Source organism: Ursus maritimus, unplaced genomic scaffold (assembly GCF_017311325.1).
Source record: "Ursus maritimus isolate PB19 unplaced genomic scaffold, ASM1731132v1 scaffold_4, whole genome shotgun sequence".
In the NCBI taxonomy this organism is placed as follows: Eukaryota; Metazoa; Chordata; class Mammalia; order Carnivora; family Ursidae; genus Ursus; species Ursus maritimus.
In genome coordinates this window covers 20,868,873-20,891,905 of record NW_024426552.1, presented here as the reverse complement: position 1 = coordinate 20,891,905, position 23,033 = coordinate 20,868,873, and the positions used below count along the sequence as shown (strand labels likewise).

Sequence of the window (23,033 nt, the reverse complement as noted above, 5' to 3'; positions counted from 1 at the left end):
GACTTCATTTTATTACGTGTCATTTTCCTGCGCTACGCAAATACTGCGTTTTGTTTTTCTTATTACAAGTTGAGGTTTGCGGCAACCCTGAGCAAGTCTATCAACATCATTTTTTCCAACAGCATTTGCTCCCTTGTCTCTGTGCCACATTTTGGTAATTCTCTCAATCTTTCAAAACTTTTCATTATTATATTATGGTGGTCTCTCTTTGGTGTTACTATTGTAATTATTTTGAGGTGTCATGAACCACACCGCCAGCCTCACAATTAAAAGGTGAACTTAATTGATAAATCTGTGAATTCTGATTACTCCATTAAGAGCCATTCCCCTATCTCTCTTCTTCTCCTCAGGCCTTCTTCCCCAGACACGATAGTATTGAACTTAGGCCAATTAATAACCCTACAATGGCCTCAAAGTGTTCAAAGTGAAAGAGTGGCACATCTCTCACTTTAAATCAAAAGTTAGAAGTAATTAAGCTTAGTGAGGATGGCATGTAGAAAGCTGAGATAGACCAAAAGCTAGGTCTCTTCCATCAAACAATTAACCAAGATGCCAATACAAAGGAAAAGTTCTTGAAGGAAATGAAATGTGCTATTCCAGAGAATACATGAATGATAAAGTGAAGCAGCCTTATTGCTGCTTTGGAGAAATTTCTAATGGTCTGGACAGAAGATCAACCTAATCCAGAGCCAAGCCCTACCTCTCTTCAATTCTGTGAAGTCTTGAAAGGGTGAGGAAGCTGCAGAAGAAAAGTTGGAAGCTAGCAGAGGTTGGTTCATGAAACTTAGGTAAAGAAGTCTTTTCTACAACTTAAAACTAAAAGGTGAAGCAGGAAGTGCTGGTATAGAGGCAACAGCAAGTTACCCAGGAGATCTAGCTAAGATATTTAATGAAGTTGGCTGCAGAAAGCAACAGATTTCCAGTGTAGATGAAACACTCTTCTACTAGAAAATGTCATCTATGACTTTCATAGCTAGAGAGAAGAAGTCAATCAATGCCTGGCTTCAAAGCGTCAAAAGAAAGGCTGACTCTTCTGTTAGGGATTAATGCAGCTGGTGACCTTAAGTTGAAGCCAATACTCATTTACCATTCCAAAAGTCCCAGGGCCTTTCAAAATCGTGTTAAATTTATTCTGCCTGTGCTCTATGAATAGAACAGCAAAGTCAGGATGACTGTGCCTCCGCTTACAGCATGGTTTGCTTACTTTAAGTCCCCTGTTGAGACCTACTGCTCAGAAGATTCTTTTCAAATGATTAATGCACCTAGTCAACCAAGATCTCTGATGGAGTTGCACAATGAGATTAATGTTTTCATGCCTTCTAATACAACATCCATTACACAGCCCATGGATCAAAGGGTCATGTTGACTTTGAAGACTTATTACTTAAGAAATACATTTGATAAGGCTATAGTTGCCATAGATAGTGATTCTTCTGATGGATCTGAGCAAAGTAAATGCAAAACCTTCTGGAAAGGATTCATCATTCCAGATGCTATTAAAAATATTTGTGACTCATGGGAAGAGATCTAAACTTCAGCATTAACAGGAGTTTGGAAGAAGTTGATTCCTACTCTCATGGATGATTTTGATTTCAAGACTTCAGTGGAGGAAATAACTGCAGATGTACTGGGAATAGCAGGAGAGCTAGCATGAGAAGTGGAGCCTGAAGATGGGACTGGATTGTTGGCATCTCATGATAAAATTTGAATGGACGTGGAGTTGCTTCCTGTGGATGAGCAAAGAAAGTGGTTTCCTGAGATGGAATCTATTCCTGGTGAAGATGCTCTGAAGATTGTTGAAATGACAGCTAAGGATTCAGAATATTACATAAACTTAGTTGATCAAGCAGTGGCAGGTTTTGAGAGGACCAACTCTAATTTTGAAAGAGGTTCTACTGCGAGTAAATGCTATCAAAATGCATTGTACCTACAGAAAAATCATCAAAGAAAGTCAATTGATATAACAAACTTCACTGTTGTCTTATTTTAAGAAGTTGTCACAGCTGCCCCAGCTTCAGCAGCCACCACACTCATCACTCAGCAGCCATCAACAATGAGGCAAGACCAGCTCCACCATCAAAAAGATTATGACTCACTGAAAGCTCAGATAATGATGAGCTCAGGTAATTTTCTAGCAATAAATTATTTTGTAATTAAGGTTTGGTACATTGTTTTTTTTGTTTGTTTATTTATTTATAAAAGATTTTATATATTTATTTGAGAGAGACAGAGATAGTGACAGCACTAGCAGGGAGGAGAGGGAGAAGCAGGCTCCCCGCTGAGCAGGAAGCCTGCTGTGGGACTTGATCCCAAGACCCTGGGATCATGACCCAAGCCGAAGGCGGACACTCAACCGAATGAGCCACCCAGGTGCCCCTGCTTTTTTGTTTAGATACAATGCTATAGCAAACATAATAGACTAGAGTGTAGTGTAAACGTAACTTCTAAGTGCACTGGGAAACCAAAAAATTCATTTGATTCACTTTATTGCAATATTCACTTTATTGTGATGGTCTGGAACTACACCCACATCTCTATGGTAGGCTTGTACTCCATGCCCCCAAAACATGCATAGCCTCCCCCACTGTCAACGTTCCCCCGTGAAGTGGTACATTTGTTACAACTGATGAACTTACACTGACACATCATTATCACCCCAAATCCATAGTTTACATTTTAGTTCACTCTTGGTGCTGTACATTCTAAGAGTTTGAACAGATGTACAATGATATGTATCCATCTGTATGATACAACAAAATATCTCACTGCCCTAAAAATCTGCTATGTTCTGCCTATCCAGCCCTTCTTACCTTCTATATTTGTGTTGTTTCAATCCACTGTTTGTGGTAATTTGTCACAGCATTAATAGAAAATGAATACAAGATGGTGATGATGGCGATGAGAAGGGATATTAATATATGTAATACAGTCTACTTTGAATCATTGTAAACTATGATTTTCCTTAATGATTTGATTTTTTTCATGTCATGACTCTCCTTTTGTCTGATTCTTTATAAAAAATTTGCAAAAAAGTATTTTCAGTATTATTCCATCTATGTCGTCTTTACCATAATATCCTCAATTATGTTTACATGCAGATGATACCTTGCTACAGTTTTTTTGGTCATAGAGTTTTTGTTATTTTTCATTTTAAAGATTATCTAGAAATGAAGAAGTAAATGACTATCCATCTTCACAGGTATTAAGGTTATTAAAATTTATAACCTTAAGTTTTCTAAATTGCAACCCAAAAATGTATACCCATTTACATTTTTTACTCAGAGTGTATCACTGACAGCTGCTTCATATTTAAGTCAATTAATCTATGCACCAACTAATGTAATTAATTCTTTTTTAAACTTTGCTAATTTGATAAATTAAGCAAAGCAACATTAAATGCATTGATGTTGTCCATTTATAACCTTGCTTATTGATTATTTGAAGACATTGTTTTTTAATTGTTTTGTAAATAGGTAATTCAACCAAAGTGAAAAGACTGTAAACACACCAGGCAGTTTGTTTGAAACCCCCCAAAAATATCATACGAATAAAAGAAGTACATAAATGGCAAACGGGAACACATGTCATGACTCATTACCTAAGTTACTACATTAATAAGAAAATATGAAAGTAGAGAGAAAGTGAAGCAGAATAAAAAAGGTTTCAAATAAGTGGCATGTGAAAATGATACAGTTTTGGAAAAAATGGTCTATATCATTTTAACTAGAGAAGACTGTGGGGGTGACAATATTCAGTCGTTTATATGAAACATTTAATGTCAATATACTGAAAGTCTTGGGGAAATTATTCGACTTACTATTGTCATTATGAATGTAACTCAAGCAATTTGTTAATATTAAGATGTTTATCAGTAATTATATCAATAATTATTTCAATAATTTACAAATGTATATATTTAATACTCCAGAAATATTCTAAATTTGCAATAAAATACATTGAAAATAAAAAATACTGAATTTATAGATGAAATTCATAATTAACTTCTTTTCAAGATTTATTTATTTATTTGAGAGAGACAAAGAGACAGAGAGCAGGGGGAGGAGCTGAGGGAGAGGGAGAGAAGCAGACTCCACGCTGAGTGCGGAGCCTGACGGCGATGGGGTGGAACTCAATCCCAGGACCCTGAGATCATGACCTGAGCTGAAATCAAGAGTTGGCTGCTTATCTGACTGAGCCACCCAAAACTCATAATTAACTTAAAAATAGTTTATATTCATATCTACAGGAAGGGCAAATATCCTTGTATTTCAAATTGGGTCCTCTAAAATGGCAATATTGGTTTATAAAAAATCAGTAGCCAAATCCAAGAAAGAAAAACAGCTGATTTTAGTAGTTTAAAAACATATATGGCATAATATATAATTAAAAGATTGATAAGCTATAGTATCTCTCATATTTTTACAGTACCTTTTTTAGCAGCTCATGGTATTGACCACATATTTTTCTCTAAATGCTTAATACAAAATTTGCTTAATTTACTTACTGTAAAGATGGAAACATCTGTTTTATTTAACATTCTTCTCACGAACACGCTCTGAAAACCACAATTATATAAACCCCATTTTCACATGGTTACACAAGAGCCATAGGAATATATAAACAAAAAATAAAGAATTGAGATATAGTCATTAATAGAGTAAAGAAACTAATTCTCCTAACCTACAGATATGTTTTACATTGTGGCTGACAAATGACATATAAAGTGTATAGTTAGTACTGTCATCCATGGAGAGATTGTTTAATTATGCTGTAGTCTACGTTTTCACATCAATGAATTAAGAAAGATGTTATGGTCAAAGGCACAGCATTTCCCATAAGCTGCATAGATAAGCAAATAAATCAAACAATTATTTCCTAATCACACTAGCAACCATGTATAGCTCAAGAAAAGCCAAGCAGTAGTAATCACCTCCTTAGGCTAGATATTTAATTTATCCTGGTGGCAGTATGAAATGGAAGTCTCTGCAAAGACTCTCTGTGAAATAGCTTATAAAGCTTGGCCGGGAAGAGTCTACGATTAGTAGAATAATGCAATAAGGAAAATTTAAAAGGTACAATTGAAATATTTAAGGAGAGCTACTGGTGATTAAATGTGTATAATATAGTGCGGCAAGTTCTTCCTGATGCTTTAAATGAATGTATTACAATACAGATAGCCAGTGTGTATGCTCAATTTAACAACAAAATTGGATTAAAATTAACTCTACCCTTCAGGTACTTAACTTCCTTGAAAATCATGCTAGTAAGAATAATACTGAACAGAATCTAGTTGGGCAAGTTAACTGATATCTAGCGCACTCTCCCTGTAACATAGTATTCTTGAAATGAAAAACTGAATATAAAAATCTGGAAAAATCTGCAAGCGTACAGAAATTTTTTATAACATTTAGCAGACTTTCATGCATGAAGAATCTTTACTGTTAACAATAAGGGTGGAATCATATTTAAATACTATCCACAGGCTCACTATCCAATCGCAAAAGTAAAAAATGACCTTGGGGGAATTTGAGTTAAATCTTTACCATGGATTTTTGAGGATCCCATGCAAGACAGACTATGAGGATTCAGGGGAACTGAAATATCTCACTTATCTAATAAACATTTAAGTTTACTAATGAGACTGTGAGGTAGAAAGCAGTATCTGGTTGCAGTAGTCAAACTAAGCAGGAAAAATTAAAAAGCATACATTATGGATGAGGAAAGAAAGTGGAAAGTAAATATCTATGATCTAAACAAAAACTTATTTTGTGAAAATATACTATGAAAGTTCCCTCCTCCATTCCCAAACTATTGAATTCCTAAATTTGGAACAAACGCATCGTGCATATAAGACTTTTTCCTTAAGTGGAACATATACAGAAATTTTAAGACTTCCAAATAGTAACAGCTATAGTTCTGTCTGACAGATCCCACATCTAATGTAAATGATTATAGACTAATTGTGAATACACAGACTGCCTCAGAATCAATTACGCAAAATTTAAAAAGTGTCAAAAATTTTTAAAAATGTCATTAAAAGTGAAAACCACAGTCGAGTAACTGTTAAATTAATTGCATGGTAATCAAAACTAGTTCAAAAAATTCCGACTCATGCTTTTGATAGGATTTAGCTTTTTATGTACATATATATGTATTTATATACGTATAATATATACATATGAAATGAGAACAAGGATTTATGAAAAAATAATCAAATGAATGAGTACACAGGTATGAAAAATGAAAACACACAACTTCTACTTTCGAATTATGACGGAGCTAGTGAACAATAAACTCTCACTACAGAACACTGAACTATTAATGATGGTGTCGGGGGTATGCATTCACTCCTAGAAAGAGAAAGTATCAGATAGCAATTTAAAGCCTTGGGAATCCAACTGCTGTCCTGAATAAGCAGCATCAGTTTCCTCTAAGAACGACTTGGAAATGCAAAATCTTAGACCCTACTCAACAGGATCAAAAGCTCCTTAAAAAATCAAATTAAATTTAAAAAAATACGAGTCACTGGTGAGTCATATGGAAATTAAAACAACCAAGTACCATATACTGTACACCTGAAATTAATGTAACATCATGTCAACTATACCCCAAAAATTTTTGAAATAAAAATAAAATAACCAAGCATCAGGGCGCCTGGGAGACTCAGTCATTAAGCGTCTGCTTTGGCTCAGGGCGTGATCCCGGAGTTCTGGGATCGAGCCCTGCATCGGGCTCTTCCGCTGGGCGCCCGCTTCTTCCTTTCCCACTCCCCCTGCATGTGTTCCCTCTCTTGCTGGCTGTCTTTCTCTCTCTGTCAAATAAATAAATAAAATCTTAAAAAAATAATAATAACCAAGCATCCTCCTAAGACCAAAAGAGTCCATAGTCACAATTCTAACGTCAAGTCTTTTACAGTTTGTAAAGCCAATGAATAGTATCTGTGACATAATACTGATGTGAAATAAAGAATTTACTGGAAAAGTTTCTATTGAATCTGTATAATAAATGTTATACCTAGAAATTCTTTTATACATAACCTAATTTATTCTGTAACCTCGTTAATTAACACAATTCTTTCTCATGCCCTTCTTAAATTTTTGCAACATAGAACTAAATGAACCATCTTTTTCTATGTCCTTAATAACTGCCACTTTCCATTGTTTTTGTAATTATGAAGTAATTATCACTCTAAAAAGGGCTTGTAAGTTATTAAACATCCATTTTTTTTTTATGCCTGTGGTTTTGGTTTTGACAGAATGCAACATTCTGAAGGGTCTTTTTTATCTATATATTTTTAGGTGATGAAGTTTTGTCATTTTTTCCACTCCATTTGGAATTTTTCATAGTAATCTGTTTTTTTTGTGGTTTTTTTAAGGTTTTTTATTTATTTATTTGACAGAGACAGCCAGTGAGAGAGGGAACACAAGCAGGGGGAGTGGGAGAGGAAAAAGCAGGCTTCCCAGGGGAACAGGGAGCCCGATGAGGGGCTCCATCCGAGGACCCCGGGACCATGCCCTGGGCCGAAGGCAGACGTTTAACGACTGAGCCACCCACGTGCCCGTTTGTGTTTTTTTTTTTTAATTATGATTTGTATTTTTTATCCCCTTTTAAAAATTATTGTATTTTTAAAATTTTTATATATATATTTTTAATTCCAGTGTAGTTAACATACAGTATTATATTATTTGCAGGTGCACAATATAGTGATTCAACAATTCCATACATCATTACTCAGTGCTCATTATGGTAAGTAGTATACTCTTGATCCCTTTCACCTATTTCACCCATTCCCCACCTACCTCCCCTATGATATACTTTATTTTAAATGAGGACCCTCAGGGGTGCCTGGGTGGCTCAGTGGGTTAAGCTTCTCAGGGTTCTGGGATTAAACCCAATGTAAAGCTCCCTGCTCAGCAGACTCGGCTTGTCCCTCTGCCCCTCCCCGCACCAGTGCTCTTTCTCTTTCTTTAATAAATAAATAAAATCTTTTAAAAAATTAAAAAATAAATGAGTACCCTCAGTTACATTTTTTTAAACAAGAATATTTTTTACTTGAAGCATACTTCAGAATATGTGGTTCTAAATGATATATATAAAACATTCCATCCAAGAAAAATATAATACACATTTTCTGCAAGTACTCACAGAAGGATCCCCTGGTTAAATCACATAAAAAGAGACATAACAAATATTACAAATTTAAGAAGACTGAAATCGTATCAAGTATATTCTCCAACCACAATGGTACAAAACTGAAGATCAACAATAAAACAAGGCTGAGCATCTACAACGCAAATATTAAATATTTAATATGCAAATATCAAACAGCACACTACTGCACAAGCAATGGGCCAAATAAGAAATCAAATGGCAAATCAAAATATGCCTCAAAACAAAAGAAAGAAAACACAATATTCCAAAACCTACAGGAAGTTTGTTTTTAATGCCCCCTAGTTGTTTGTTTTGTTGTTGTTTTTACCCTGAGGTCTTGGTGATTTGAAAACAAGCTCCTGGCGTCAGTAACTTTATTCATTTTGATTATACTTAAACTTGAAACCATTTCCTTCTTAGTAAAATACAGTATCTTCTAAATAATCAGTGTACTAAATAATTAAGTAGAAGATACTTTAAAACCTTATCACAATTTTAGAGGGAGACTAAAGTGAGATGCAGGACCTAATCAGTTTGCCAATTTAATTCATGAATAATAAGAATTTGTGAATAATTGGTGAATTTGTGAATAATAAGAATTATATAAATAAAAACAATCCTTAAATTTAAAAAGGGTTTTGAAAAATACTTTTTAAAACAGGTGAAACAGGTAATTATCAAATGCAACTGGATTTTCTAAATTCTGAATGCAACAGAGATTTCTGAACAATTGTTTAGAATGTTGTTGAAATTAGATAGCAAAAAACCTGGACAGTGGATGGATTGACAGAAGTTTGCATCTATTTTTTTTTTATTTTTTAATTTTTTTAAAAGATTTTGTTTTTTATTTATTTGACAGAGACAGCCAGCGAGAGAGGGAACACAAGCAGGGGGAGTGGGAGAGGAAGAAGCAGGCTCCTAGCACAGGAGCCTGATGTGGGGCTCCATCCCAGAACGCTGGGATCATGCCCTGAGCCAAAGGCAGAGGCTTAACGACTGCGCCACCCAAGCGCCCCTGCATCTATTTAATACATGGTTACGGAAAATTTTAAATCCAAACATTTTCAACCAAATAAAAATAATTCTGTGAAATCATATGAAGTAGAGTTTTAAGAATATAAACTACAGTATTATTTAAAAACTGTTATTTTGGGGGCACCTGGGTGGCTAAGTTGTTAAGCTTCTGCCTTCAGCTCAGGTCACGATCCCAGAGTCCTGGGATCAAGCCCCATGCCAGGCTCCCTGCTCAGCGGGGAGCCTGCTTCTCCCTCTTCCACTCCCCATGCTTGTGTTCCCTCTCTCTCTCTCTCTCTCTCTCTCTGTCTCTCGCTGTGTCTCTCTCTATCAAATAAATAAATAAAATCTTAAAAAAAAACTGTTATTCTGCATCAAAAAGCAACTTAAAATTGTGTGATACCATGTTACACAAACCTCAAGGGTGTTATACTAATTAAAATAAGTCACATACAGAAAGAAATAACCATATGATCTCTTTTATATGTGAAATATTGAATTTTTAAAACAATTCATAGATAACAGCAGATTGGTGGCTGTCAGCAATACTTGGTAGGGGTTAAAGGAAATAGGTGAATTTTTTTTTTTTTTTTAGTTTACATAAATTGAATTAAAAAAAGAAGTATAGATAGTATATTGGCAAGAAATGGTGAAATGGAAAAGTTCAGGCCATGATGCTAAGAGCATGAAATGCTATCGGCATTTTGGAGGGCAGTGTGTCATCATTTAGTGAACCTTAACTTCATAGTTCTACTCCTAGGAATATACTCCATAAAACTCTAGCATGGTCATGAAAAAGGACATGTGTGAGAATATTCATTACAGTATTACGTGTGATCGTGAAGCCTTGCAAGAACATAAAAGTTCATCAGTTCTTGGAAGGATAGATAAAAGGTGGCATACGCACACCATGTAATATTATAGCTTTTAAAATGAAGTAGTTTTTCGCATAGCAATTTTGCATGGTCTAAAGAAATGTTGAGTAAAATAAATGAGAAGCTGAACAAATAGTGAAGCACAAGTCAACGTGTATCAACTCTGCCCATAAAAACAAAATATAACTATATATATTGCTTATAGATTTATCACTACATAAATATAGCAGATTGAGTATAAAAAATAATTATGTGAAAGTGATTTCTATTGGGAAGAAAGAAGAGGTTGAAATAAATGCATATTGACAGTTATTGATTACAATGTAAGAATTCATTTTTATTTGAGGTAATTATTTCCTAAAATGGCATTACAATCTGATATTATCGGAAACTGAATTTTATTTTGTTCTTTTTGGAAAGATTTTTTTTTTTTGAGGGGGTGGGCAGGACACTACTTCTAAGTGACAAAACAAATTTTTTTTATGTCTTGAATATGGCATATTGTTGGTTCTTGGGTGAAGTGAATGTGAATGTCAAATCTTAAAGGAACATGAAGAAAATGAGTATTTGAACCCCTGCAGATGAATGCAAAGAAAGTTAAATATATTTGGAAATTTTACTAGCTATGAATAGCGATTGCTATTGTGAAGCCTGCTGTTTTCTCTTAAAACATGGCAATAATGTGTAAATTAAATTGCAACAGAAAGTGTATATTATAGAATAATATCCTAGTTGCTTTTCATGCAGAGGTAGAAAAATGGAAAATATATGATAATTACACAGCAAAAAGAATAAAAAATTTTTAATCAGCTTAATGCATTTAAAATTAGCCACTTGCAGAATAAAGACAATTTTTACAAAAAAAAAAAAACAAATTAAAAGCAATTGCTTTCAAGATAATAGGGATTCAAGAAAGATATACTGACCTACAGTATAAATTTTAACAAAATTAAGGGATATGTTATTATTCATTAATAAATATATGTTTCCTGCAGGTTCGAAAGGAAAGAGATTATAATAGCCAGTTTGTTGTTTTAAGGTTAATGAACTAAGTGAACATATGGTGAATAACTTCTCTTCATAAAATGTATGTTTCAGGAGTATATTCTTTGTGTGAAACATACTAAAATGAAGATGATTTCTTCTGAGACACATTAAATTTGATAACAAAATTGTTTTAAAACTATCCTCAAAATGATTTGGATCATTTAAGTTAATATTTGACACCACTGTGCTACAGTTTGGTGTTGTGGTCCTAATTTTTAGGTAGCGGATTGAGGATTAAGTGATTCAGTAAAATGACCGTTATCCTTGAGGCAGTCTAACGAATCGATATAAAATTACAGAAGAGATCAATATATGATAAAAGCAAATTTCCCCAGGAACAATCTCGAATGTATGTTATGTCCTTTGCTCTTGTCAGGTCAGAAATACGTCACCCTGATGACTGCCTCCTTAAGCCCTGTGTACTCCCTCGCATCAGCGCGACGCTAGAACACCTCGTGTCACCCTACCTGTTGCTACAGGTGTTCCCTCGGCTTTATCGTCCACTATGTTCAAGATGCTGTTTTTAAACACTGCCTCCAGAGAACGAGGGGACTGTTCTCTGCCCCATAGTTAGGGTATTACTATGCCTAATACTGTACTTGAGGAATTCCAGTTTAGCTTGTCATGTTCTCCCTTTGACCCAGTTCTAGTTGGGAATTAGACCAAGCATTTCAGAGCTGCTTTGGAATACCATTCATAAAGACAGGCTTCAAAATAAAGGGTTCAAGGTTTGATGGTGTCCAGGTTGTGAGACTAAGGTCAAACATCTTATGAGAAAAGAAGGAAATATAAAAATAACTATCCTTAGATAGCTAGATTAACAGAGGTTTAAGAGAACAAAACTGTTTCATAATACTTCTAAAATGTTATTTGTATCATTTGCCTTTATCTCTATATGGACATATGTTTTGAGGATGCAAAGGCAGTGGGAGGCAACACTGCTTTAGCCCAAAGTGAGGCAATTACAACCTAGGAGTCATGGTTTTCAATACTAGATACAGTAAAAAAGAAAATTACAAAGCCAATTTCAGTAACCAATGTCTTTGATGAATTTTCTTAAATCTCAATCCTTTTTAATATTCCACGTAACAAGAAATATATGGGAAGCACTCCTCCATCATACTAATCTATGATAGTTGTAGCAAGGAAAAGCACTTTTGAAAAAATGACTAACAGACGAACTATGATTATTCAGATGTGAGCATTTGGCAGACTTTTTCTTGAAAATGGAGGAAGTGTGCCTGTTATTCCAAGAAGAACAACAAATTTGACGTCCATGATAAAATGTGAGCTTTCAAGTACAAATCAGTATTTTGGAAAACTCCTATCTGCTCTCTTAAGCTTGACATGTTCTCAACATTTAAAGAATGTTCTGATGACATTAGTCATGAGTAATGAATGTGACCTTGATGGTGTTTAATGAAATATGTCAACATTTGGAAGATCTGAAGAATCATTAAAAAAGATACTTTTTCAATTAGGAATGCCTAATATTACAAAATCATACATAAACAAAATTCCAGAGTAATATCAATAGATTTTAAGGAAATGGTACAAAATGTTCTCTGATTTGGTTTTGGAATCTACATTATAACTAACCCTATAACTAATCAAATTTTGGTATATAGTATTTAAAATGGAATATTCACTATTACCTTAAAAGCTGTTTAAATACTCCTTCCATTTTCAATAACACGCGTTGGTACACTTTCTCATACATATCAAACAAATACCACACTGCAATATTTTGAATACAGAAGATTATGAAAGTCCAGCTGGATTTTATTATGCCAGACATCTTAAAGTGTTACAAAAATGTTTAATAATGTTATACTTTAATTTAAATTTTCATCATAGAAAATATTTTCCTAAAAATACAAAATTCATGTTAACACTGAGGTTATTTTTTAAAAATATTTTTCAGTTTCTATTTTAATTTCTAATATGGCATATATTGATATTCCTCATGTAAACAAAGGCACTGTGGAGCCTTCAGTTGTTAAGAGAATAAAGGGTCCTGAATCCAGAATGTTGTGTACTTCTGATAAAATACTACTGGGTGGCTAAAATCGCTTCACAGAACTGCTTCTCGCTGAAGGATTCCAGGCTGCTTGGGTAACTAGATATATTTGCACATTTTAGGAGTAAGGTAGATTGTTTCACGGACCTTGCCTTTCTGTGCACATCTTTACATCCTTTACAGTTAGGCCATTTTGTACGACAATAGAACATTGTTTAGAAACAGTAAAAAAAAAAAAAAAAAAATCAGTTCGGGGAGAAGTACCATTTTATGGTATTAAATCTTTCCAGTCTCGAGCCTGTTGCCATGCTATCCTTCATACATTTATTTTTATAGTATTTTCAACATATTTGTTTTAATAATATGTATTTTTCATCTTATTTATATTCAAGACTGTAAAGTTATTTCTGATTAGAGAAGATGTAATTATATTTCTATTATGATATTTAGGTGCATATTATCAGAATGGAAGAAAAAGTTGCTTTGGAATATTTATCTTTTATCTAATGATATCACTAAAATCCTTTATTAGTTTTATTATTTTTAAAACTGGAATTGCTGAGGTGCCTGGGTGGCTCAGTTAGTTAAGCCCCCAACCCTTGATATCAGCTCAGCTCATGATCTCAGAGTTGTGAGATCGAGCCCCATGCCAGGCTCCATGCTCAGTGCAGAGTCTGCTTGAGATTTTCTCTCTCTCCCTCTATCCCTTCACCTTTCCCCCACTCACAGTTTCTCTCTCCCTCTAAAATAAATAAATAAAATCTTCAAAAAAATTGGAATTGCTTATTCTTCCAACGTTAGAGGTGTTTTGTTAAATTTTCTTGTAGCCACTTCAATTTTATTACATTTACCCTGTTGACTGTATTACCTTGAAAACACTCTTTAATATTTGCAATAGCAGTTGTCCTTTAAATTTTAACTTTCATGGACATGTTTTACTGTTTTATATTTTGGTTAATAATTATTCATTATTATTAAAAGATCTTCTGGGTATTTAGTAGTTCACTTTAGTCCTATCTTAAGAGTTGTATGGGAAATACCAACAGTTTTATAAAGCTATGGGTTGAAAATCTTTAAATAGATTGGACTGTTCAGTTCTTTAAAGCTAAGGTAAAAGGAGATATTTAATAATTTTCAAATCTCTATTATATTAATTCAACTCTAACTGTGTTAGCTCTGACCATTTTTATTTTGATACATCCACCCCTTTTTGAGCCAAAAGCAATTTGAAATAATATTATTTCTCTCTTTTTTTTTTAAAGATTTTATTTATTTATTTGACAGAGAGATAGAGACAGCCAGCGAGAGAGGGAACACAAGCAGGGGGAGTGGGAGAGGAAGAAGCAGGCTCATAGCGGAGGAGCCTGATGTGGGGCTCAATCCCATAACACCGGGATCACGCCCTGAGCCGAAGGCAGACGCTTAACCACTGTGCCACCCAGGCACCCCTGAAATAATATTATTTCTATTCTGTCATTTTGTTCACTATAATTTCAGTGCTGTTTGTTTGGTACCTACAGATGTCTTCCTTATTCTTTTAATTATATATTTTATCACTATGAAATTTCTCTTTAGATTGTTAAATTTTTTTTCTAAAATTCTACCTTATGTGGGCAGAAATTATTCCGTTTTTTTTTTTCTTTCAGTTGACTTCATAATTTTTGCCCATAATTTTATATGAACACTTTCTTTATCAATTTGGTTTAAGTCTGTATTTTACATGAATGGACTTGAGTTTGCTTTTTAATCCACTTGAAAAACTATCTTAATTTAGATTTTAATTAGAGAATTTAGCATAATGATGAATATGTTTTGATGCCTCAATACATTTTAAAACGTGTAGAGGGTAATTGAACAAGCAAAACAGAACAAAAAGTACTTAGGATATAAATGTGAGTTTCTGAATTATTTTACTGAGAAGAATAAAAGTTTGGGGAATGATAAGACCTACGGTATAATTTTAAATGGGTAGCTAATATGGAGAAAATGTCATTGGACATGAAAATTCAAGAAACTGAAGACGTAATTCTTTATATTCAGAAGCATTAATGCCTCCCAGGGATGATGAAACAATGAGTATAGAAACAAATATTGAGTTAAGCACCACTTAAATAAAGGGAAGTTCAGGTGGGGGATCCTGAGCATGTGAATGTGGTAAACCTGACAATTTAAACATAAACATCATTATTGTTTTGTGGATACATTTTACTTTGTATTATGTTGTGTTTACAGTCTTTAACTGTGGTTTTCATTTCAGAGAATTAGAAGGGTTCAATTTACTGTTCCTGAAAATAACTCCACATTTAATGGAAAAGTTATTTTATTTATAGTAGTAATTTTCCATGGTTTATCATAGTTTGGTCTGAAAAGGTCCTTAGCCTAGGCATGTAACATTATAGCCACTTCTGCATAGAACATTATCATGGCAGAACGAGAGAAGCACAGAAGGGTGAGTCTGGGAATTTTACTGCTAACCATATTCTGTATCTTGAACTATCCCTTCCCTCAATTATCCAAATCAGATAAAGAACTCCTGTCGTAGAAAAAGTGAGAGAAAATTGGGGCAAAAAAGAAGTAAGACGATGGCCATTAGTGAGAATCTCTGAGCAGAAGACCTTCCCCCTGACTACAAAGTCTGCTTTGAGGAAAATGGTGTGAGAGCAACAGGCAGATTTGGGGAAATGAATAGAGAAAAGGTCAACATCATGGTTCCCCTGAGGGGCCATAGTGTGGCCCACGGTCTGTAACCACAGGATGACAACGTGATAAAATGGAGTCCATTTTGGAGAATAAAAGAAGTGGAGTGATTCTTAAATTCTTCCATAAGGTTAAGGAAGTAAGTGGAAGGTGAGTGAATCAGCTATCCATTCCAGTAGGAGTTTCTTCAACAGTTACCAACAGATGGTACCTGAGAAAGAGCGAGACACATTAATATCTCATTAACAGTCACTTCAGGACACATCAAGACACAAGGGCATGCACTCCCTCTCCAACGGTGCCACATGACTTGATACACTGTCAGTGTCCAGAATTAATCTTACAAAGAAGGTAGGGAAACTGTTTAAATTGGCTGAGTTTTCTGGAGATTTGATAATTACCTTTTCTTCTTCTTGATATAATTAATGTTCATTAATTTGAAGTACAGAAAAATAATTTTCCTTTCCATGAATATCTGAGGTTTTATTTCTGAAGTATTATACATAAACTAACCCGGCATTTGTCTTTTGCCTATTAAAAACCTGTACTTTAAAAGTAAATGGTTATTCGTGTAAGAACAGGAAAACATTAACATATTAAATTTATTTTCAGGATCATTTATGAAGAAATAATGTATTGTTTTATAAGATTCAATTACCTAAAACACTCTTATTATTATATAATACATTTTAAATTGCTAAATACAAATGGTTTATCATATTATGACAGATTCATAGAATCACTTTACCAAAGTTATAAATCTACTTTTGAACAATTCCACATGACTTATTAGGCAAAAACTTTAACCTCAGGGCAACAAGGTTTCATTTTACTTTTTTCTGTGTTTCACTCTATTTTGATTTTCTTAAGCCATGGGCAAATAGGACATTGGCTGTTCATATTTGTTTTCACTGTTATTATGCCTATTTTGAAATGACTAAAGGTTTAATGCATTGAGCTATCATGTTCTAAAATGAATCTAAACAATTAGAATGTTGTGAAGGAAAATTTATTCCATATAATATATGTTCAAATCATCAAGGCAGATTTATTTTATGCTGACTTGTCACGTAAGTTCAATAGGAACAGTGTGTATCTGTCATGGAAACCCTTCATAATTTTGAACTTGAGTTATTTAACTTAAAACAGTCAATAATCCATATTTAAATTTAAATATTACCCATTAATAAGTTAATTTATTAATTAAAAGTTAGGGGTAATCCCCAATTAGCTGGCTAAGGCTGCCGTAACAGAGTGGCATAAACTGGGTGGCTTCAAAGACAGAAAGTATTGCCTCACAGATCTAGAGACCAGAAGTCTGAGATCAGAGTGACTACAGGGTCAATCTTTCTGAAGGCTATTCCATATCTCTCTTCCAGATTCTGGTGGTTTGCCGGCAATTTTTGGCATTTTTTAAATTTATGGCAGCATCACTTCAATCGTCACAATACTCTCCCTGTGATTTTTTCCTCTGTCCAAAATTCTGCTTTTCATAAAGACAGAGTCATATGGGATTAGGGCCTACCCTAATGACCCCATCTTCACTTGAGCATCTGCAAAGACCATATTTCCCTAAAAGATTGCATTCACAGGCCCTGGGAGTTAGGACTTCAGCATCTTCAGGGAGACATAATTCAATGCATTATAGTTCCTTTTTCAAATAAAGTGTGCTTCAGATATTAATACCAGAGCTCCAAAGGTTAACCCACTGTAACTTTTCCCCATTCCCTCCAGTTACTGGTTGATTTTCAGATTATGATTAGGGTGAAGAAAGGTTTTCTAAGGTCTTCAACCTAAGTTGATATCAAAGCTTGGTTTCCTATCACATATTGCTTTGGGAATTTTAACACAAGTCTGGAAGTTGTATTTCCCCATTTACTGTTCTTTTGGGAGCCCAATAAAAGAGAGGTGCAATTAAAAGTTACTTATCATTGTGGTCCTGGAAAAAAAAAAAGATCCAATAATACGCTTCTCCATAATGACCTTCAGTAAAAGATTTCACTTTGAAATGTCTAAGCATGGCCCATTACCTGGAAATAACTTCAAAAGTTTGCTGGTTAACTATGGAATTATTCCCATTTGACATTAAAAAAAAAAAGAATCATCAATGAAAAACATATTTCCTATGCCAAATTTAGAGGCAAAGGGCATTGCAAGGATATTATCTGCCTGGCTAAGACATACTTCCCGAGGACAGCATGAGGGACTGATTGTAATCGAGTACACAGTATTAGTACTTAGGAATCTGACATTTCATTAGAGGACACACAAGCCTGTTGGAACCACAGCAGTAACTCTCGAGCACACAATCGAGCTGTGCAGTGATGAGAGGGGAACAAGGGGATGAGAAAGTTAAATCATCTTATCCTTTTTCTCTACCTCCTTCTGAATGAAAGACTTACTCTAAAATCCTAGATGTCAATAATGGTTAATTAGCATAAACCATATGTTGAAATAAGGAGGTCTAGAATAAACTACCCATAATGATGGAGCAGTCATNNCGCTCTTCTGCTCTTTTTAACTTTGTTTTAACCCCTTATTTGATGTTGTAAGGATGTCCAAATACTGTAAAATCTGAGCCCAACAAAAAACAGATTACTGCTGAGGAGGCCTAGTGAACTTAAGGATTTCAGCTCTAGTTCCTATTTGCTTCCTGGACTGAGAAAATACTGTGCAACATCCCCCATGCCTGGCAGCTACTTTCCATGAAATATCTTATGTGACTTTAATTTCAATCATACAGGTATGTTCTGAACCAAGATTGCTAGATGATGCTAACTTACAATCTGTGAACAAACGCGCACCTGTCAAGGCTTTCTTAGATAAGGAAAGCTTTTAAAAATCAATCATGTTGGGACGCCTGGGTGGCTCAGTCAGTTAATCATCTGCCTTCAGCTCAAGTCATGATCCCAGGGTCCTGGGATCGAGACCCACATCAGGCTTCTTACTCAGTAAGGAGCCTGCTTCTCCCTCTCTCTCCGCCTGCTGCTCCCCCTGCTTGTGCTCTCTCTCTGTCAAATAAATAAATACAATCTTAAAAAAAAAAAAGAAAGAAAGAAAAAAGAAAATCAATCATGTTAGAGCTGTGGCCAAAGATTGACATGGTGCTGTCCTGGTGGTGGAGAACTGGACTGTTCCAGGCAAGAGAATGTAGTCAAGGAAGCACTTGATGTGTTCTGGACTAGAGTAGTTGAGTAACATTAAGGAAGGAGAGTGTTTCAGAGGTTTGGAGTCACAGAGGAAATTAGTGGTTAAGTAACGATTTGCCTTGATTGCATGTGTTTTAAACAACCAGTAGTTTATTCAAATTCAGGTCTGGGAGGCAGAGAATCAATTAGCGGGTGGCTGAAGTAAGAGAAGAAAAAAAACAACATGATTCTGGTATAAACTAGGGAAGTAAAACAGGGGTAGAAATATGATATTCAATAGATACCTAAGAGACAAGGTAACATACTGATTAGAACAAAAAGCACTGGAATGTGATAGAACGAAGTTCAAACATCATCATTATTGGTTCCTCCACTCCCCTGCCTTCCTTCTCTCTCTCTCCCTCCCTCCCTCTCTCTCTCTTTAAGATTTATTTACCCATTTGCTGAGATACCACCTTACGCCAGTTAGAATGGCAAAAATAGACAAGGCAAGAAACAACAATTGTTGGAGAGGATGTGGAGAAAGGGGATCCCTCCTACATTGTTGGTGGGAATGCAAGTTGGTACAGCCACTCTGGAAAACAGTGTGGAGGTCCCTTAAAAAGTTAAAAATTGAGCTACCCTATGATCCAGCCATTGCACTACTGGGTATTTACCCCAAAGATACAGACGTAGTGAAGAGAAGGGCCATATGCACCCCAATGTTCATAGCAGCAATGTCCACAATAGCTAAATCGTGGAAGGAACCGAGATGCCCTTCAACAGATGACTGGATTAAGAAGTTGTGGTCCATATATACAATGGAATATTACTCAGCTATCAGAAAGAACGAGTTCTCAACATTTGCTACAACATGGACGGCACTGGAGGAGATAATGCTAAGTGAAATAAGTCAAGCAGAGAAAGACAACTATCATATGATTTCTCTCATCTATGGAACATAAGAACTAGGATGATCGGTAGGGGAAGAAAGGGATAAAGAAAGGGGGGGTAATCAGAAGGGGGAATGAAACATGAGAGACTATGGACTATGAGAAACAAACTGAGGACTTCAGAGGGGAGGGGGGTGGGGGAATGGGATAGACCGGTGATGGGTAGTAAGGAGGGCACGTATTGCATGGTGCCCTGGGTGTTATACACAACTAATGAATCATCGAGCCTTACATCGGAAACCGGGGATGTACTGTATGGTGACTAACATAATATAATAAAAAATCATTAAAAAAATAAATAAAAAAAAATAAAAATAAAAATAAATAAATAAAAAATTAAAAAAAATAAAAAGATTTATTTACCCATTTGAGAGAGACAAAGAGGGAGTGAGAGAGAGCACACACACATGGGGGAGGGGCAGAGGGAGAGAATCTTCAAGCTGACTCCCCACTGAGCCCGGAGCCTGACATAGGGCTCAATCCCAAATGATCACATGAGATCACAACGGGAGCAGAAACCCACAGTCTGACGTTCCTTCACCCAGCTGAGCCACCCAGAAGCCCCTCTCCTCCTTCTCTTTTAAACTAGTCCCAAAGAATGTAAAAGAACTTAAACCATACAATATCTATCCTTTAATACAAAGGAATTAAATTGGAAATCTATAACAAAGAAATAAGAAAATGCCACAAGGATGTGGAAATTTAACATCTTCACACATCTTTACCCATGTTAACTTTTCTTCACTAAAATATATGTGAATGCCTAATATTAAAAAAAAAAAACAAGCAAATGAGTATATATATATATATTTTTAAAGCTGAGGTGTGAACCACAGAAGTCTGTTAATAATGGGTGATATTTTGGTCATTAGACCCCTCCAGGAAACAGCGGTTAATTAGGAGGTACTGTGAAAGACCGATGTATCCAATTCGTAATGTAAACCTCAGTTTTGGAGGAATAAGAGCACAAGTTATTTTTAGAGTACCAAGTGTTTTCTCTTTAATTATTTTTATGATTGTCCTGTATTTCCCGTAAGTTAGAGGAAATACATTTAGTCTCACTTGATACCTGAGACAGATATAACTTCATGTATGCCCCCCACCAGCAATTTCGCAGAAGTGAATAATTAATGTTTAATTAAGATTCTAATGTTATCCCTCTTGAACCACATTAACTGAAAACCCACACCAGTTGCTGTTTGGCCTTAAGCACAGAGGTAAAAGATCTCTATGTTTTTTCTTTCTTATTGATAACTTTACATGACTCCCTAGCTCTAAATCCAAAGCTATCTCTTGCATCTTGCTCATTTAGTTCTTAACAAGACTTAGATATCGGTGTATTTTAGGGCTACAGATTCGTGGTTACATTCAGGTTAAACCTCAGCTCACTGATAATTACAGCTACAAAAAACTGTCAGGTAATCTCTGTTTTAAAATTACAAGCATCCGACTTTGCAACCATCTTTGATCTTTGCAGCAGTACACCAATAAAATTAATAAATTTAACCTGGATTTTCCCCCAAAAAAATTCTTGCAAATAATTATAATTGAGTTCATTTTGCTAGCATTAATTCACACTGTTTTCTTTGATGAGTAATTAGCACATGTTAATTGTTTTACAGATGTCAGGCTTAATGTTCAAACTGGATGTAGAGTAACTTTATCTTTTGTTACCGATTTGGAAAATGGTAACTATAGAATGTGAAGACAAAGCAGTCTTGAGAAAAATGTGAGTTAAAAAGAGGCAGCAATAACCACAAGAAATATCTGAGTACTGGTTTGTGATATAAAAACAAATACCATAGGAAGGAAAGTGTGAGGTTTTCTTTTCCTTCCTAAGTAGAATGTTTATTTTCACTTCTGTATTTTTGCTTTATTTTTAAAGCCAGCCAAATGGAATAATGAATAATTTTGTGATTTCTATGTTTCCTTTACTTAGCATTTTAGAAATATATCTCTATTTCCACATTTGAAAAAACAACACATATTTTAATAAAGTAGTTGTGTATTTTATTTTTATAAATAAATAAGTTTTGTAGTTTAAGGATTATATTTTATTAAAAATATATTGACAATTTATGGTCACATTTAATAAATTAACTATTAATTTTCAGCAATAATTTTCTAATTTTTCGCCGCTAAGGTCACTTATCTGGAAACAACATATTTTGCATATCAGTTTTATGACATAACTTACTTTCTTGTGAATACTTTCATGCTTATCACAAAGCTTGTGAAGATTACATCCTCCATTTCAGGGACTGTGATGTGTGAAAAGTTTCTTTTAAATAAAAAAAAAAAAAAACCCTGCTTCTTCAATCTAGAATGTTTATATCATAAAAGAAAAATCAACTTGTATAAAATTGTTTCTACAAGGGATAGGTTAGCTACGACAGAGTTTAATGCATGTGGAAAATGTTAGATGGAAACTAAAACTTTTCTTTAATTAAAAAAGACTCAGTAATTTTGGGTTTGTCAGCACAATAACCTAATATGTCCACCAAATAATGGACTCATTATCACTAAATTATCTGTAGATCCAGAAATAAGTATCATAAAACAGTTTTCTCGGAGCACCTGAGTGTCTCAGTCAGTTGTGTCTGACTCTTGATTTCGGCTCATGTCATGATCTCAGGATCATAAGAATGAACCCTGAGTCGGGCTCTGTGCTCAGTGAGGAGTCTGCTTGTCCCTCTCCCTCTGCTCCTCCCCACCCCCGCCCCTGCTCCCTCTCCCTCTCTCTCAAATAAATAAATAAATAAAATATTTAGAAAACACACTTTTCTTGGTTACCCTTTTCCCTTCCTGACTGCCACATGGACAGAGAACAATGACTATTTAACCAAGGATTAGGAAAAAGTATTAATTTCTTATTTATATAAGTCCAGAAATTATAAAATTTTGTGCAAATTAGGAAGATCCACAGCCATAGAACAGCTAGCACCAGGAAAAACCATCCTAGTTAAAGATACCAGTATGTAAAATACATTAGTTTTAATTCATAATATTGAGCTAGGAATTGTACTCTTTTGCAATTCTCTTCCCTCCCTTCCCTTTGCCCTGGGTATAGATAAGGACTAGAAGAGCACATTTCATTATTAATTTATGCATTTGTGACATTTCTAGGAGGTTTATGGAGAAAGGAAGG

The 23,033-nt window shown here is 34.8% G+C and overlaps 1 pseudogene; it reads left to right on the top strand.

Annotated features, from left to right (window-relative positions):
* Positions 1–404: 404 nt before the first annotated feature.
* Positions 405–23,033, top strand: part of LOC103673190 — an 80,868-nt pseudogene continuing 58,239 nt past the window's right edge.